The sequence below is a fragment of the Agelaius tricolor genome, unplaced genomic scaffold, assembly GCF_023055355.1.
Source record: "Agelaius tricolor isolate 1412-34295 unplaced genomic scaffold, bAgeTri1.0.p SCAF_7, whole genome shotgun sequence".
Taxonomy (NCBI): Eukaryota; Metazoa; Chordata; class Aves; order Passeriformes; family Icteridae; genus Agelaius; species Agelaius tricolor.
The window spans coordinates 51,161,769-51,180,367 of NW_027269267.1; positions in this window are offsets into that span (position 1 = coordinate 51,161,769).

Below are 18,599 nucleotides of genomic sequence, written 5' to 3' on the forward strand. Positions count from 1 at the left end.
GGAAATTTTGTTTTCCCATCAAATTTTCCTACTATATTTATGTTAATATCTCTGAGGTTTGCATTAGGCAATTACAGAGCAGATGCTAATGTAGTTTGAACCTTACACCTGTGACTATCAAGAATAAAGGAAAAGCGCAAACTCAGTGATAAACAGAAATCCATTTTTGCCTTGTGGACATATTTAGAAATCTATTTAAACTAGCTGTAAACATATATTTGCTGTTAATGATTCTGAACAGTGTTCTTTAGAGATCAGGTATGAAGATATGAGCTTAAAAAAACCCTCAGAACTAAAAAAAATGCTAACACCATTATTTTTTATTCTTCTTAACTCATACTTTGAATATTTTAATGATAATATCTTAGACACACAATAAACCAAGTAAACAAAAGTAGAACCTCAAGTTATCTAAGTTCTAAAAATAACCTAAGTTATCTAAGTTGTGACATAAATTTATAGTCCAATTTAGTAGTAAACACTGTGGGTAAACTGACAAGTATAATCAATTATACCAAGTAAAAATACAAGAAATGTATTTGCAGCTAAGACATGCTGGCATATGAATGTGCATGTCTTCAAAATGGAATTACAATTAGAAAGCAGTTATAACAGGAATAAAGCTTCCCAAATAAAGTGGGATTTATTATATGCAAGGTACAATGTGATTTAAAGACAACAGAGAATGAGCAGACAAAAAAAAAGGTCAATATATTTTTCACCCTCAGAAAAGACAAAAGCCATTGTATTTAAGGTACCAAAATAATTTGAAGACTTTTGTGTTTTGTTTAATTGCCACTCTATAGAAAAAGAGATTACTCTGTGAATCTCTTTTACTGCACAATAAGTTTATTTAAAAAAAAAAAATCAATGCTTTAGCAAGCCTTGACCAAAATGTGTTGTGGGCAGGGAGGTGAGAAGCACAGGGGGAATATAACTGTGAGCTCATTATTACTTCACAGGCCAGAAAGAGAACTTTGCAGGATGTCCAGTCTCTAGGTTTCTAGCCAATATTTTTACCAAAGGTGCTGAAAAACATGAAGCCTGCTCAAATAACACCTCTGTAACCAATTTAATAACAAAACCAGAAAATTACTTGGTTGAAACTGCTATTTGTTTAGAATAGTTACTACACATAATGCAATTTTTGTAAAAGAAACCAATCAGTTATGATTCTGTATTTTTATTTCAAATGCATGAACTTTGGTTACAGAAATATTTTCACAAAAAAAAAAGTGAAAATACTTTTTATAGCTTGCTAACAAATTTGTAGTTCAGGCTGTGTGTAAACTAATGCTAACCAACATGAATTAAGTGAGCAGTATATGCTGGATTTACATTGTTCAAATACAATCTGCTAAAATTATGTGGATGCTGAATAATCTGAAAGAACTTGTAGAGCTTTCCAACTATAACATTCTTAGGGCATTTGCTTAAATTATATCAAGCAGCGGTGAGTATATGTTTCAAGTGCTTCAATTTGTTCAAATATATAAAAATGTAGAATTAAGGACTTGGGGGAACCTCTTAAAAATGGATGCTGCATACAGGGCCTCATGCCATTTAGGTTTCAGCTCACCTATATTGCCACTGTTAAAGCCAATTCAGAAATCACAGAATCTCACGTAATAGTTGTTGTTGGAAGGAATCTCTGGGAATCATCTAATACAACTGCCCTGCTCACAGGAGAGTCAGCTAGAAGAGATCACTCAGGGAAATGACAATTTCCAGTCAGGTTTCAGATACCTTTAAGATCTGGCACACCTGCTTGATGAAAGGAAAGGAAAAAAAGGAAAGGATTTGTTTTAATTAAGTGGATTTTCCTGTATTGCAAATTGGGCCCATTGTTGCTGTCCTCTCAGTGGGAACAATTGTGGAGCATCAAGTGCATCTTCTTTTCTACCTCCCATCAGGTATTTATACAGGTTATATTCTCCTTGAGACTTTGTTAAGATCCCATTATTAAAATACTTAGAGAGATGCCTCTGCTTGAATTAAGGAGCAAACAATACCATATGTGAAATTCAACCAAATACATATTTTTACTTAACAGTACATATTTTTACATATTTTTACTTAACAGTAGATAGTCACCACCCCTCAGATCCCTCAAGAAGGGACTTGCAATTTTGACTTCTGTAGGTCAAAGTGATGGTCACTATCCTGATCCATCAGGACTGAGGGAAGCCTATGAAACAGCAAATTCCACAAGTTATATACGCACAGGTTCAAGTGAAAAATCTCAGGTAGCTAGCATGGGACCAGGACTTTCACACTGAATGATGTAATGTTGTGGATCATGGGACATTTCAGAAGTCTTTAACACCTTCTAAGACATTGCAGCTGCCTATTATGTCAGCACAGGTGAGTCAGCTTTGCCCCATCCTGGCCCATCAACAGGGATAGATACTTTGAGGTTACCAGGTGTCAAGGTACTGCTACTTCCCCAAAGGAGAGTTATCACCACTGAGTCACTTGAGTAGGGATAAAGAGATGGTACCCACCTCCTTCAATAATTTGCCTCTTTATTTGTCCTGTTCAACCCCCATAAGGAGCCTGAAGTATCAGGTGTGCTTGTCCTCTGTTGGTGCCATTAGCATTCCAGTCTCTCTTCCAGTATCAACTGTGGATGCGTTCTTCTCCCCAGACCTGGGATAACTGGGATACCAATAGTACCACCTTTTCCTTATCTCAAGTTCCTATCACAATCCCCATTCCAGTTAGGTGTATTTGGGAAGGGGTGGACTTGGCTGTTGCAGAGGAGCAGTTTCTTCTTTGCAGTTTGCTACAGTGGACAAAGGTCCGCCCAAGGTAATGTTTATGCCAATTACCACATCAGTCTCTTACAGAAGGCTATTGGTCTTCTGTGCTGTAACAGTGCATAGTCTAAAAAATTCATGTTCATTTTGAGCTGATAAATATGTGGAAATGTTAACAAAAAAAAAAAAAAAATTCCTATTGGCTGTTTCTATGCTGACAGATGTGCTACAGACTGTGATTTAGGCTGAATTCATATTCCAAAAACCTTTGCTCATAAGAACACGTTTGTAAGTATGTGGGTTATTTTGAATCTAGAAGTCCAGTACTATGACATCATTATTATAGTTCAACTACCCTGAAAAGCAACACAGAAGCATACAAGGTCCATTCAGTTAAACCTGTTTGCTTTGAGCGTAGTTCACCCTACTGGAAGAACTATCAAAAGTACTTTACGGTATTTTAGTTTCATTTAATTCCCTAATGCAATTGGACTTTCTGTATTTAGGTACATTTTACCCTCTGAGAAAATATCGTGCAATATACTTAGTAGAAATCTAATTTACAATAGAAATATTCCATTTAGGTAATTGCTCCATATTTAAGCAAGTTTTGCATCAGTTTAAATTAATTACACAGCACAACAAGATCTAAATTTGTAAATGAAGGAACTCTGACTCTGCCTAAATAGATTCGATTTGTATATAAATATGTTTCCTTCTACAAAACAAGAGTAAGCAAGCTGTGTGTCATGTTCTCCTAGTGTTGACCTCTTTCTGCTACTTTAATAAACTGTAGTGGAACTAATCTGAAGTAGATGTACTACGGTAAAATAGAATAAAAAAACATCTGCTATAGAAATATCCATCACTAGCCCCATATTCTCAAAGCCTTCTGCAAGCTGGTAATAAGGAGATATAAATGACTTCGCTCTGCCAATTTCTAGTTGTGCAGCCAGTGTGAAATACAGAGATTATAAAATGTTCCTCTGTCACATATTTTGGTGGTGATTGGACTATCTAGGGAAATATGGGATTTTATTCTTGGCACTTTAAGATAATAACAATAACTGTAAAACTAATATTGTTCTTTTCTATAATTGCTGCTATTCATCATATGGTGTGAGAAGCTCAGGAGCAAATATGCACCACTTTGTTTCATTGTAGGCTTCTGGATAAAACCATCATATTATTATTGAGTCTTTCTTACTTAAAGAATTATTCAAGGAAAACATATTATAATGATTGCTTATAATTGAAGACAGGCTTATGAAAATAAGATCTTGTTAATAGTTTCATGCCTTACAGCATGAACTCTTTCTATCCACCCCTTGAACACAAAGACATTGTACTGAAACTACCAGTATTGTCAGTGACACATAGTCTGTAGTTAATATATTGAGGTAATGTAGTCATTGATGCCTTGCCTGGATAACTTCCATTCCACAATCTCTTGAAAAGTCAAAGGCAAGTTACACTCAAATTTCAACATTTAAAAAATTTTGACAAGTGATGCTTTATAGTGGTTTGGAAGCTATGGCTTCATTATACTCAATTTTCCCCACATTTACCACTTTGACAGTCTATTCAGACTGTCTATTTATGGGAATTTGTAATTGTTTCCGCATCATTAGACAAATTATTTATTTCTTTCTTTCTGGATAGAATGATGATTTTTTTTCCTGTTTCACTCTCCAGTGAAATAAAATCTTACTCATCTAGTCAAAGTATAGTATTTTTTTTTCTTATCTTCATAAATGTTTTAAAGAATCTAATTAAGGGTTAATGAGTGATATTTTGTTGTGTGGGGAAAGATAAAATGTATATTTGAAGAAAATTAAAAGGAAACATCAGAGCAGATTTATTTCAATTTAATTGTATCTCATGAAATTAATTAGATGACACTCCACAACTTGGTTTTAAATTAAAAAAACAAACAAACCAGGCACAACCATTTAAGTTGTGCATATATGTATATACTATAAGGCCCTTTATAACACATTGAGGCAAAATTGTCAAGCTCTAATAAAGTATTCAAGTCATTAAGAGGGAACTAATGATTTATAACATCGCAGACAGAACTCATCTAATCTAATATATATATATATATATATATATTCAGCTGAGATATTCATTATTGGTTTCCAGTGCTTTACATGGAAACAAATAAGGCTTTAAAGGACAGGATTTATTCTAAGATTGGCATCTGAAACAATAAAGTCATAGAATGATTTGTATTGGAAAGGACCTTTAAAGGTCATAGTGTGACCAGGGAGAGTAGAACAGAAGGAGGCAACAGGATAGTTGCCTGTAGATACATAACTAATTTTTGCTTCTGAATTTTTCAGTCACTAAAATGTAGCTCTAAAACTTATAGTGGATTACATAACACTTTTATTTCTATTACATATAATGGTAAAAATTAAGTAAATGGTCATAATAGGTGGGGTATTCACATTCCACAGGTTGAAGATGAATGGTACACCCCCCAGTAGATAAGACTGAAATATAAACCTTATGCACTGATTTAGGTTAACCGCCAGGACTGAAAAGCACTAGAATTAAGAAATTGTTTTGCAGCAGGAGCTTCAAAAGCAAGTCTGTTTGGGCTTATTTGGGAAATATATTAGATCTCTATGTCTTTATGCAGTGGTGTGATTATGGTGAAAACTGGAAGCTGGGATAACGCTGTACTATTTCACTTCTGTCTAATTTAAATTCAATAAAATTTAACTGAGAAGGTAGGTAGATAGGCTGTTTCCTTTTTCTACTCTTCAAAACTTTACAAACTCACCAAGTACATATGAAATTCTGGGAGCCATGTAACTATTCTGAGAATTTCCCTCTTTTTTTTTGCCTAACAGCACAAGAAAAATTATCAACAAAAGGGCTGCCAAATTTTTCCATCCAAAACTCCCCAATTACATCCAGCAGGTTCTACAAAAGAAAAGAATAATCCAGAAATAAAGGAAATGTTACTATTTTCTTGTTTTGATCAAGAAAAAGAAGATAGTATATGAATTGTTTGTTGTCATCATATTTTCCTATGACAATTATTTCCTCTGATATTTTTTAATATGTATAAACAAAAACCACAAACAAATAGACCACTGCTATCTCAATCTTTCTATGTTTTTTTGATAATTAAAAAGACACATGAATACAATTTTACAAGTGGCATTTGTGTGCCAGTAAACAAAGCTGCATAAAAGAAGTTATTTCCATTTTGTCTTTTCAAGACCGCATTTATTTCTTTCTCACTATGTGTGTGGGGAGGAAGGAAGGAAGCCACTGCTCCTCAGAAGGACAGAGAAACAAAGGAGTTCAATGAATGAGTTTCTAGGGAGAAAAAGAGAAAATATTTTAAAAAGGAGTGTCCAGCTTGCTTTTAAAGAACATGGCTGAAAATCTGAATCAGAAAATATGCCAGATACTGGATATCAGATAGAAAAGACAAAAAAATAATTAGAAAAAATAACTTTTGCAATGAAATTTGGGATTTTTTTAAATAAAACTTCAAGATTTAATGTGTTAACATTTTGTTAAGTAATTAACTAATTACTTCATTAATTAACTAAATGTTAAATAGATGTCCAGTATTATAACTAAAATTTAGCCTAGCTTCAGATGTTGTGTTAGAAGTGATATGTTAGAAGTGATAGCCTTTTTGCTCTTGCAAATAAGAATCTCAGCAAATTCAGGAGAATGCCAGAAGAACACACCTCCAGGGTAAAACACATCTTTTATTGTATCTAAAATACAGCTGCATTACTACGAATAGGGTAAGTGGATTCAGTTAATTTGTTAACTATTTCTAAGGAGACTAGAACGAACCGTCGCCTAATACTTATACCCTGTGATTGGTGAAACTAATATCATTCTGTAGTCATTTCTAGACATGTCAGTGAGAAGTGCAATACTTTTACAGACACTCAGCTGCACCATTTCTTTTTATTTTATTTTACTTTATTTGTAATCTTCTGCATGTATTACTTACCATGATTATATTTCAAATAACATTATTCTTACACACTTTCTTATTAATACTAACACCTTTCCCATGTGACTAAAACAAAATATATGTTCCTCCTAAAATGCTGTCCTCTGATAAATTCCCATTTCTTTTCTGTCTTATACTTTTGGTGAAGTTAAAAAACAAAAATAAGTTATTAATTGGAATTTCTAGATACAAGAGATGTTTTGCTGTTTTACTGAGCTAAAAACTTCAGTCTAGAACTGCGTGAAATAACAAATTAGTGTATATGCATTTTATATGACTTCTGGATTAAAGTAGATCAAGATACGTAAATATGGAAAATGATGAAAACAAGCTTACAATGTTCAACACTGTATTGAAGGTTTGTGTTCTCATCTTCATCACTGAGATGAATTAGAAGAAGAATAATGAAGAAAAGGAAAGTAGTGTCTGACTTTGATTTACCAAAGAAAAATCAAACTGCACTTCAGTGTCTGCTGGTTCTCTGTAGTTCATTTCAGTATATTCCTAGTGCCATTCTTTGATTTATCTAATACTAGTAAAAAATATTTTGCCACATTTCATGTTTTAAATTCAATCCTTTTTCCTCGTGCTGTGTCCATGGTCTCTTGTCATTCTAAACCATTTGAAACCAATCAAACCTGAGAATTTCTGGAAGAAATGTATAACTTGGAGGATTGGATTATAATATTTATGAGTTTGTTTCCAGGCCTCCTTTTTTATTCCTTTCAACTGTCCTGGATTAGACATAAAAATGGTAAGTGTTGTCACTATCATTCAATGTTGACTCTTCTCCCCAAATACTCATCTTAAATCTGGAAGAAAACAAAGACAAGACTTAATATTAATTTAATCATTATGAAACTGAAAAGTTTATGGCTGGTATTACAGAGTACCTCTAAGGATATTAAAGACAGCAACATATTTAGCAGCATGTTCTATTTAACCAGGATCTTGCTTGGTTTAATCAAGGTGGACTCAAATAATCTGAACCTGTTGTAACTCCCAGTTGCAAAGTTGTGATCTCAGCAGTGTCCCAACAGGGCAGAGCTATGTAGGGTTCTATAGGGTCTAAGCACATGAGGCAGAGCCAGGGTCGCAGGGTCCATCCACACACCTCAACAATGCAAGGGGAGTCAACATGGCCAAGTCCAGGCGAGTCCATGGAGGTTTGGTCAGGAGAAAGAGGAGACAGATGGCAGGTACACAGACAGTGCAGCTTAGTACAGGGTATGAATGGTTTGATTAATTGACTAGTTTTGGGCAATATGTCTTCAGCCAAGCTGGATTCAGTGCCATTTTTTCATCTTCCCACATTACACATAGTAGAATCTAAATATCACATCTGCAATGGATAGTATGGTGTGCTGATAGAACGAAATTTTATGTTATGATGTCAGATGAAGATTAACTATGTGTTTTTAGCTGATCTAGCAGCACACAGGTTTAGTATGAAAGAGTGGAAACAAAGCCCTGCATAGGTGGAGACCTCCATACTTAAATTATCCTGAAATTAATGTAAATTTGTATTATTAGAAGATACTCAAAATTTTATTAATAATCTCAAAGGTATACTGCTCAATCAAACAATTTTTCAATTGGAAGTCTTTTTGTCTTACTTTGGGCACAGTTATTTATGTATCCAAGACACTACCATTTCAAAACATCACACAAGTTTCCTTCATTTGCTGTCATCATTAGAGGAAGTAAAATTTTGGAAAGTGTCTGTGGATGTCTACGTGGCTTACTGTCAGACTTTCTTTCAAAAGCAGGCATGAAAGACTTTTAAAAATCTGACAAAAGAAACACAAGGAAAGAGAAGAGAGTTTTCTGCTGGTTCATTTGCAAGTTTACACTTTCAAAACTTGTCAAATAAGAAAAATGTCATTCCTGTATAATTTTTTAGGTATTTTATTATTCACAATAGCATATGCAAAATCAGGTACATTAATACATAGGTAGAGGTGAAAACCAGAACAACTGATTTAAGCAAGAGAATTTGAGTGGGATAATGTCTGAAAATAATCATAAAATATCCTGAACTAGTCTGCTTTATTGTTAGCAATTCAGACAACAACTATTCTCTTTATAATGAAGGTGATGCTTAGTGACATCCAAGGAGAGAAGAAATATATTCTTCAGTACTCACAAATGACTTCAAAATGTTAACTATGTTTCTCTCACCCATCTTTCCTGCAGAATTTCAATAATTATATACCCATAATTGATGGAATAGTCAAAAAACTTTTTATTTACTATTTTTTTTTGGGTGAAACTCAAAACAAAGGCAAGGAAAGCTACAAAATAAAAGGACTATTATTTGAGGCTTCATAGAATGAATGCTAGCTTGTTTCTTAGTGAGCTGTTTTCTGGACTAAAAAAAAAATCTTTTCTCTCAATGCATAGTTTTAAAGAGTGTTCTATGTCTTTTCACAGGAATAAATTTGCATTTAAGTCAATACCTCTCTTTCTGGAATCTACAACTCCCAAGAAATAGTGCTGTTCCGCAGAGGCCTAGTAATACCTAGAATTACTAATATTTCACCTTAAAGCAATTCAGCAGTAACATGAATTATGAATGTAAAATAGCTAGCTCCCTTTGTGTCCCTGCCATTTCATGAGCACAGATGAGCTGTTGTCAAAAGCAGAGAACAAGTGTAAACACTTAGGAAAAGGAAAGGGCTCACTTACACCTGTGAAAGAATGCTTGGAGAAGCAAGGGCCCATGGCTGGGACGACCATTTAGCCTATCCACATTGATGTGGCTATGTCACACAGCACATGCCAGCTACTTTAATTCCTTTCTTTGAAAGGAATTAAAGAAAGACATTTTGATTAAGAGTTCTTGATATTCCAAAGGGAATCAGGGGAGCACGAGGATTTCGTTCTTTGGAATTTAAGCAGGCTGGAAGGTGTAATAGAGGCTGCTTATGTTGGATCAAGTATCTTAACTGTTCTCTAGGGACTGATAGACTACACAAAATATAGTATTCTTTCAAAAGTTTTTCTTAGTTAGAATGTATTCAGTGTGTCATTTCTGATCAACTTAGGAACCAGAAAAGAATACTGAATTTGGTTTCTTAAAACACTTTTTTGAAAATAGGATATTATATTATATTATGCATGGGTTTATGAAATTATGATCTGGCTATAAAAGATTTACAAATAAGTCATCAAAAGTAACTGCAGATCTCTGTCATGAAGCAAAGCATTTCATAGATGTGATCATTATGTAAACATTTCAGTAGTGAATATTAAAGACCTAGTTCTGCTCTTACTGCAATAAATATCATCACCAGCTATACTCAGCAGGTGATAATATGTGTCCAGATGTCTTTTATTTTTCATCCTCTCACAGTAAAAGTGACAACCTTTTAAGTAAAATGGTTTGCAAGAATTCATATTCTGTAAGCATATTGCATAATTGTTTCTATGACATCAGGAACTGCAGACACCCTGATGTTTATTCATTGCTGAAAAAAAAAAACCTAACTCTATGGTGTTAAGGGACCTTGTAATTGATGTATCCATCTAAACTAGTCTCTTTATCTGGGAAAAAACAAGAAAAAAAAAGTCTCTCCTTTGTATTGTCAAATATATCTTTCAAAAGGAAGCTTTGTATGAAACCAGTCCTGTTTAGAAGTCTTCCCCTACTTGCTCTTAAAACAAGAAATCTAGACAATTCTGCGTAGAAGACATGCAGTAAAGCAACATATCTTAAAGAAGCAAGACTTTTAATTGGCTCAAGGACTCTGTCTTTCTCTACCTTGAAAATATAAAATACCAGAAAATCAAAACACATGGACAGAAAAGACCAAAAACACACTTATGTTACAGAAGCAAAGAGCAGGAAAGAAGGCAAGTGCTTTCTTCACAGAAGTTATGATAATAGATGAGGAAAATACAAGTGAGGTAGATTATTTTTTAAAAGAAAGCTGCAATTCTAATTTTTGTTTCTAAATGTTGATCTATTCTATCTATGCCCTTGTGAGAACAGTGTCGTAGCAGAGGGTGTACTTGAGAGCAAATTTCATTGCCATAAAAAACAAAAAAGGCAAAAAGTAAAAGAGAACAACCCCTCCAAGACCAAAAACCCAAAAGAGTTATTTAGACACAAATGAAATTCAGGACTGCAATTTATAGCCTTCATCTGTATAGCCCACAAGTAGATAAATGCAGAGAATTAATGAAGAGGCTTTGAATTTAAACACTATTTTGAATTTCTGGAGTCAGATGAGTAATCATTATCACAGATAAAGTACACTGGAAAAGTCTTGACTCTTTTTGTGGAGAAAGTTGTTAGAACCACTCTCATGAGAAACTTAAAACAAACAAACCACCAAACAAAAAAAAAAACAAAACAAAAGAAACCCCATTTTCAGTGAAAATGATGACATTTTCACTGATTTCTAAAGTCCAGCAAAACATTCAACAATTAAAAGAAGGCAAAATTTGGCTCACTTTGAGGTCATGGATATTGTAAATATCCAGTTGGCTACAATTTCTCAAAGCAAAAATAAAAGTAATAGTAAAACAGTAGAAATAAACCGACATATTTAAATTCCATTTAAACCAAATAAAATTAATTTAAATGAGCACTCAGGAAAATTTTCACTGCAAATTTTGACTTTGAAAAATAGCAATTTACATGCATGCATTTGTCATTTACAGCCAAATCATCTAACAAAGTGTCTTAATGCATTTTCCTTTCAGAAAATGATTTTTTTTTCCCCAAAGAAAATGGTAATGTGAAAGCTTTTGCTCAAGGAGATGCCTTTTAAAATTTCAGTGGAAAATAGGCCTCCTCCTGTTTTTACTTCCCCATCTTGGAGATGAAATATCCAGGACTGCTTTCTGTGGTGTAGTTAACAGAAAGGTTATAGTAGAATATAGTTTCTAGTCTGCTCTTAGTGTTAAAAAGACCAACATTTTATTTATGATTAAGATTCCCCTTTTGTTGGACCATTTGCACCTATGGGCCCTATACTGACAATCCCAGTTAGGACTGAAACACTGTCTTCTCAAAACAGCAATAGAGTAAATCAGGTCTGCACTGGGAAATACATCCAACAACTGAATAACATATCTAATCATATCACAGCTGGTGTCATGGATAATGCCAAAGCCCAAATAAACTGTCTGAGTTTATATTATCGTCTTTCTGACTATTACAGAGGTATTTTGTTTTAAAGATATGGACAATGGATGCAATTTCTAAGTAAGCCTCAGAATAACTCTATAATATAATCTGAAGGCTGGTTGCACTTGGGTCATTGTTGTTAATTTAGGACAAGTTTTGTTTTGCTTAGAGTAAAGCCTAGCATTCCATTTTAATGAAAGACACACTTTTCAGTTTCACAAATGAAGCTATTTAAAATTTGAGCCAAATATGTAAAATGGGTAAAACCAATAGCCCCTTGAATTGACAGAAAATTAGCAAGGCTTATTAAACTTCATGCATGACGAATTATCCCAGTGGTACATCAAAAGGAAGATGAACAAGTAATCCAATTTTTTCTTTAAATGGTATAAAGTTGAAAAAGTTATTGAAATGGACATTAGTAAAAATTTCAATGTAAATATGGTTGTCACTATTAATAGCACATAGTTACTATGGGCTTGCTTTAAAATTGTTTAACTGATCTAATTTGTTTGTTCTGTATATTCATAAGCACTGCTTCAGCTTCAGTTTATTTTTGCTTTAATATTTTTCTAATATTTTGTATCTTTCAAACCTGTGGTCTTGAATGGACATCAATATATCAGCACTCATGGTATACTACATTCCTAAGTAATGTACATAATTTTATAAAGGAATGACAAGAGAGTGCCTTTATTTCCTTTTGTTGACTTAAGTGTACTGTAAACTGTCTTTTTCCACAAGCTCTGCACAACAAAAACTGTAGGCTATAGCAGTGACTGCTGTCAACTGAAGATCTGCATGCATCCATCCACATGTGTGTAAATATTTGCACCAGCTTTGAAAATGCCATATGCCTCTAACAGCTGTTAACACATGCACTCACTTTCCTGTTGTTGTATATCCAAATAGCACACAAAGCAGTGAAAACTCCATGACTGTATCTGAAGGGAAGAAGCTGGCAGATCATGCTGTAAATATTTGAGCAATCAGTAAAAACAAATGGCTTAAATTCATGCATTGTGCAAATCCCCTACAACGGCTGTTATGCAAGGAAAATATGTTGGAAAGGATCAGTTCATGGTTTAAGAGTTGGGGCTGCAGTTTTAATCATCACTATCTCACAGGCTAATTATAGCCTGGTAATTGATAAAAATGCTCTGAATTAGCTGCAAGGTTGCAGTCTTAATTTCTTACTTCAGATCACTCAGTCATTATTGATGCTGCTGTATTGCCAAAGTCTTAGAATTCCCCCAACGAAAAATTATTTCCCTCTAGGCTCCAGCCAGAAGAGAACAACAGAGCCTCAGTTGCTTTTCTTGTCTGCTTGGATCTTTGCCATAACTTCCCTGACTGAATCAATGTGCTTTAAAATAGCAGAATTGATTCTCTGATTTCAATGCCATTGTTTTATCTTTCCAACACACAAGGGTACTTGATGTTTTATTCTTTGCTTCTATTTTTCCTCTCTTCTTTTACCTCTTCAGATTTTTATTTTAAACCTACAAAACAGCTCTGCTTAATTGATGACTATACACTGTGGGTGGCTCTCTCTATGTACTTTGACCACATAAGCATATAAAACATCTTGTAGAGGAACCTTCTGTCACTTGGCATTATGAATGCTAACTGGTTTCTTCATCCATGCATATATGGAATTGCAGAAGTTTAGTGGGTGCTGTTGCCACCCACTTGCTGCTACAGATGTATGCTGGATCAGTGCTCTCTGTTAACCATGATATGGGTAATCCCTTCCCTGAATAGATGTGAAACCTCCAAGGGGTATTTCTCAGTGCATATCCCATAGGATTAAATGTTGCTGTTTTTTCTCTTTGATAGTTTACTGTTACTAAGTGATGCATGTTGAGTATTTTAATGCCAGCATGTCGATGCTAGTCATGACTCATTCTGGGTTTTTTATGGTAAGTCCACACCAACTTTAACTTGGGATACTGCCACTGATGGTCAGACTAAGAAAATCCAAACGTATGCCAGGCCATCTGGAAGGGCAGAAGGAGTTGTATTTCACTGATGCTGAAGTGTCAGTGGCAGATGCAAATGTTAAGCCAGATAGAAGGAAGAGAAAATATTAGGTTTTTCAAACAGCTGAAACAGCTTATGAGCCATAATGATACCCTTTCTTGCTTTGATGCTAAATATAGCTGAGGAATTAAGAACTTAGAAGTTATGTACTTAATATTTTTATTTTTCCACTTATCCTTGTTTTCTTAAAGTGAAAAAAATATATATTTATCTTCTGAAGTTTGTTTATCTTAGGAGAAGATCATCATGAATGCAGTGACTTTTTCTAATCCTTTTTAGAAAACAAATATAAGGTAGGGGGCCTATCATTGTCACGTGGGCTGGATAGAACCCTGATCAGCTGAAAGGAATTAAATGGAATGAAGTACATCTGGCTTGTTTAAAGTTCTGGCTGTTCAGTAGCATTTTTTTTCCCCTCACCTACATAAGGAGATTGATGGAAAACATTCCAAATTGTAAATACTCTCTATGCTGGTCCAAATCCCAACTCTATGCTATGCAGCCAGAAGTTATTAAGGTAAAGAGATCTCTCACTGTTTGGTTTCAGAGTTTGAATCTGTGGGTTTGCACAATCCTCTGCAGCAATGATGCATTTTGTCTCAGTTTTTCATTATTAAGTATATAATACACTGAGCTATTTTAAGCATCTTGGAGATGTAGATTTTTGTCCTTTCTCTAGATATTATCCCTGCACAGCATCTTGCAAACATCAAAAAGGCGAACTCTGCATGTTCCCACATACTCTGGATGGCAAACCTTAAATGTCTGGGGGCTTGGTTTTAATGCAATTACTTTCATCTTGATGTGATGTTGTCACTTTGTACAGCAGAGGTCATTTAAGCTCTGTGCTCTCTGGGTTATAATAGGCATGTTCTTCCATTGGTAAAAAGAAGACTGTGTTTTGAAGGCAATCTCAACAGAAATACGTTAAACTTCAAACCTGCTCAAATCCTAAAATTTATCTGGAGCCCTTAACAATAATGTGACCTGAGGATCAAGGATTGCATGAGAACTAGAAAAGAAGGAAAAGGAACATTATTATATTTTTACCCTGGCAAACAAGTAAACCCCGTAATAGTTAAGACTATTTGCTTTCTTCCTTAATCTCAGTTTTATTTTTTTTTTCTTTAATTGATGAAAAGATAGTATATGCTTTGATATAACTCACCATAAAACCATCCTGGCTCTTTTGTTTGTAAGAAAAGGCTTAGTACCTCTGTCAGAAAGTGATTATTAAGAGACAGTACATGAGCAGTCTCCTAATATTTTAGAATCTTTGAAATCCCCCAGTTTTGCTCCACAGTTTTGTTGGAGATGCTACATTGTGAGTCTGGAGTTTTTTTCACAAAACCAAAATTACAATTGACTCTTGTCCGTCCTTTTTAGGATTAAAGTAATGCCATTGACTGAAGATGTCAAGGAAATTAACTACAAAAAAAAAGATCATATCTTTTGAGAATTTGATCTGTAACTTTGAAGACCTTTATGTTTTCTTTTCCCAGGTATACTTACTTTTAAAAAAGGTCATTTAGGTCAATCTCAATTTATCAGAGTTAAGATACAAAACTGTAGGTGTTCTGTATATAAATCACTGACTAAATTAATCACTGTAAATCTTCTCCAAAGAAAATGGCAGTTTAACACCTGAACCTATGTAAAGTAAAAAACTTAGTAAAGTAAAAAATAGCAGCTCAATCTGTGGACATGGATATGGATGCACTATGAACTTGCAATACGATGCTTTATATTCATGACAACAGGAAGATGTAATCAAAGACATTTTTACATTTCTCCTTAAATTTACCTCCTGATTTCAAATGTGTATGATCACACATTAGGTCACACATTTGCAAGAATGAAAGGAACAAGATAATGCAGATGCATTATCTGCATTATCTAGAGACATCTGAGCAGTAAAGAAATGTGGTTCAGAATAGAAGATGTATGATAATACATCTTGGAGAAAATACTCTCAAATACAATTCAAAGGGAGGGAAAGCCTTTGGAAGCTGTAATGCTAAAAAAAAAGATCCAAAGTTGATAGATAGTACACAGTAAATTAGATATTGAACTTGCAGTGTAATAAGAAGGCACAAATAGACCACCTAAGCTTTGGCTACGCCTACAGGAAATGTATATCATAATCTGTATGAGCATTTTTGAAACCACTACAAGAACAGTGGGTAAATTTCTGAGCTTTTGCTACTGAAATGACACAGAAGTTGAAATAAAGGTGAGAAAAAAATCACACACACACACTCAACAACTGAAAAGATGGTGAGATTGCTTTTACATGCTAATCAAACAATTCCTAACAGAATACCCCTCTGGGAATATTTTCTTGACATAAATACCAAGTCATGAAATGTTTTGGGATTGTCATGAAAAGTTGCACAAAATGAAATAAGGGGACAAAAAGAAATAAAATGGTTTTGAAGAAACAGTTGTAAAGAAATGGCCAGTATCTGTTGAAAGATATTATTGGGAAAAAAAAAAAGGCTTATGCATTCCTGTTCAGATATCATATATGCAGAATGCAGTCTAGTGGAATTTATTATACCTTCCCCAAATACCTCAAAGAGAAATGTTCGTATGTGAGCTAACTAGCCAAAGCTCCCCTTGGAGAAAGATGTAGACATACCCAGAGGATGTTTCTTCTCACACCTAATTATATATCCATGATAGGCCAGATTAATCACTTTCAAGAAGAGACTGTGATGGAGGTGTCCACAGTAAGCAGCTTCACTAAACACCTCACTAATTTTGCTTAAAGATAAGTGAGAGGAATGCCATCCAAGGTAGCTTTGCATGAATGTTTAATGTAAATTTATTAATTTAAATATTACTAAAACTTAAATATCAATAAAATATTGTACTCATATCTTTGCTACATTTTAGGGATTTTTAAGATGCTGTTCTTTTCTCCTAGGCCATCTATATAATTGTCATCTATATCTATTTAGCATTTAGAAATCCTGTGTATGGATCATATTTAAAGTGCTAGCCTCTTTGGTGTTGTAAATTTACACAAAAACATATCCTATTTAATTTGAAATAGTGCAGAAAAAGCTAGATAATGGGACAAAAGTGTCTCATGTTGAAGCTCAGTTGAAATCTTAGCTCCAAAAGAAACAGCAGAATATTTATCTGCACGACAAGCACTTTGCAGTACACGGTAGCAGTTACCGTGAATTGTGCAGCGAGATCTTAGAAGATGAAAGCTTGTGGCTTGCTGTGAATATACTTGTGGTATTGAGACAACTATTCCTTATTGTACCACTCGGTATTTTGTGTCAGTACCTTAAAATCCGGATGTTCACTAACAAAAGAGATGTGTTTCTCTTTTGCTCTATATAGCTGTCACCTGTAACACATTTTCATAGTGATTTATCACATAATCTTATATCGCCTACCATTCCTGACCAGGACTACAAAAATTATGTCTCCAGATATGCATAAAATATCTTAAACAGTGAGGAAGCAATGGTACCATTGGATTGATTTTTTTATTATAATTTTAAAATATTATAATTCTGAGACTACTTGAGGTAACTCTGTTTCTCCGACACTCTTTCAGTATGAACGATGACATTCCCTATGCTGGTTCAGCCTGTTTGGAGAAGTAACTTACATCCTCTTGGTAAATAGTACAGTTTCATTCCTCTGTTTCTTTCATATATAAAACAGGAGGTGGGAGTATGTAAAAGAGAAAATGTTATGAGGAAATGTTAAGACAAAATATTTTTTTTAATTATATCTCTTTTTACTTTTGCTACATTTCCATTGGTTTGAAATACTCACTCTTGATTTATGTTCCAAAGATGAGGCCACCTGGCATATTTTGGAACATCTGCCCATTTATAAGCATTCATCACATCAGGGCCCATGGATTTATAGATGTCCAGTTTGCTTAAGTATTCCCTGACCTGATCCTCCTCTGCCAAGTATACATCTTAGTAGCATAGAATCATGGAAAGGTTTGCATTGGAAGGAGTTTTTAAAGGCCATCTCAACCAAATCAGCTGCAACAAGCAATAAAATCTTCAACTAGATCAAGTTTCTCAGAGCTCTGCCCAGTCTGACCTGAATGTTTCCAGGGATGGGGCCTTACTTGTATCTCATCTGAGTCCACCCTCTTTTAGTTCAAAACCTTAACCCTGTCCTATTGCTCCAGATTTCCCCCCGGTCTCTCTCTTGTGGGGGATCTTGTTAACAAAGACTAACACAGATGCTAAAAAATGGTTATTGATTGAATTCCCAACCATTTTCACAAGTAGATGTTTTACAATTGTTACAGGAACTTTCCATTTGGGAACTTCTGAGTGTTTAGTATATTTCCCTGGGCAGTTCTGGATGTACATAGGCTAATCTATATGCTTACATGTGTTAATTAGCATTCTGCAAGGTTAATCTGGCCATTGCAGAGAATCCCCAGGCTTGCAAACCTGACCTCCATAGAAAGATGAGCTCTTTTCAGAAACAAGAATACTCTTCAGGAAAAGTAGAAACTGTCTCCAAAGATGTAGATATGACTGTATCAGACAGTCTTGTAGGCAGGTAAGGTAGAAAGAAGATATTTTTAAAATAATTTTAGATAATATATAGCAATAGGTCATGCAAGTGCTGGATTGCACTGACCAACCAGGTATCATAATTCAGCAAA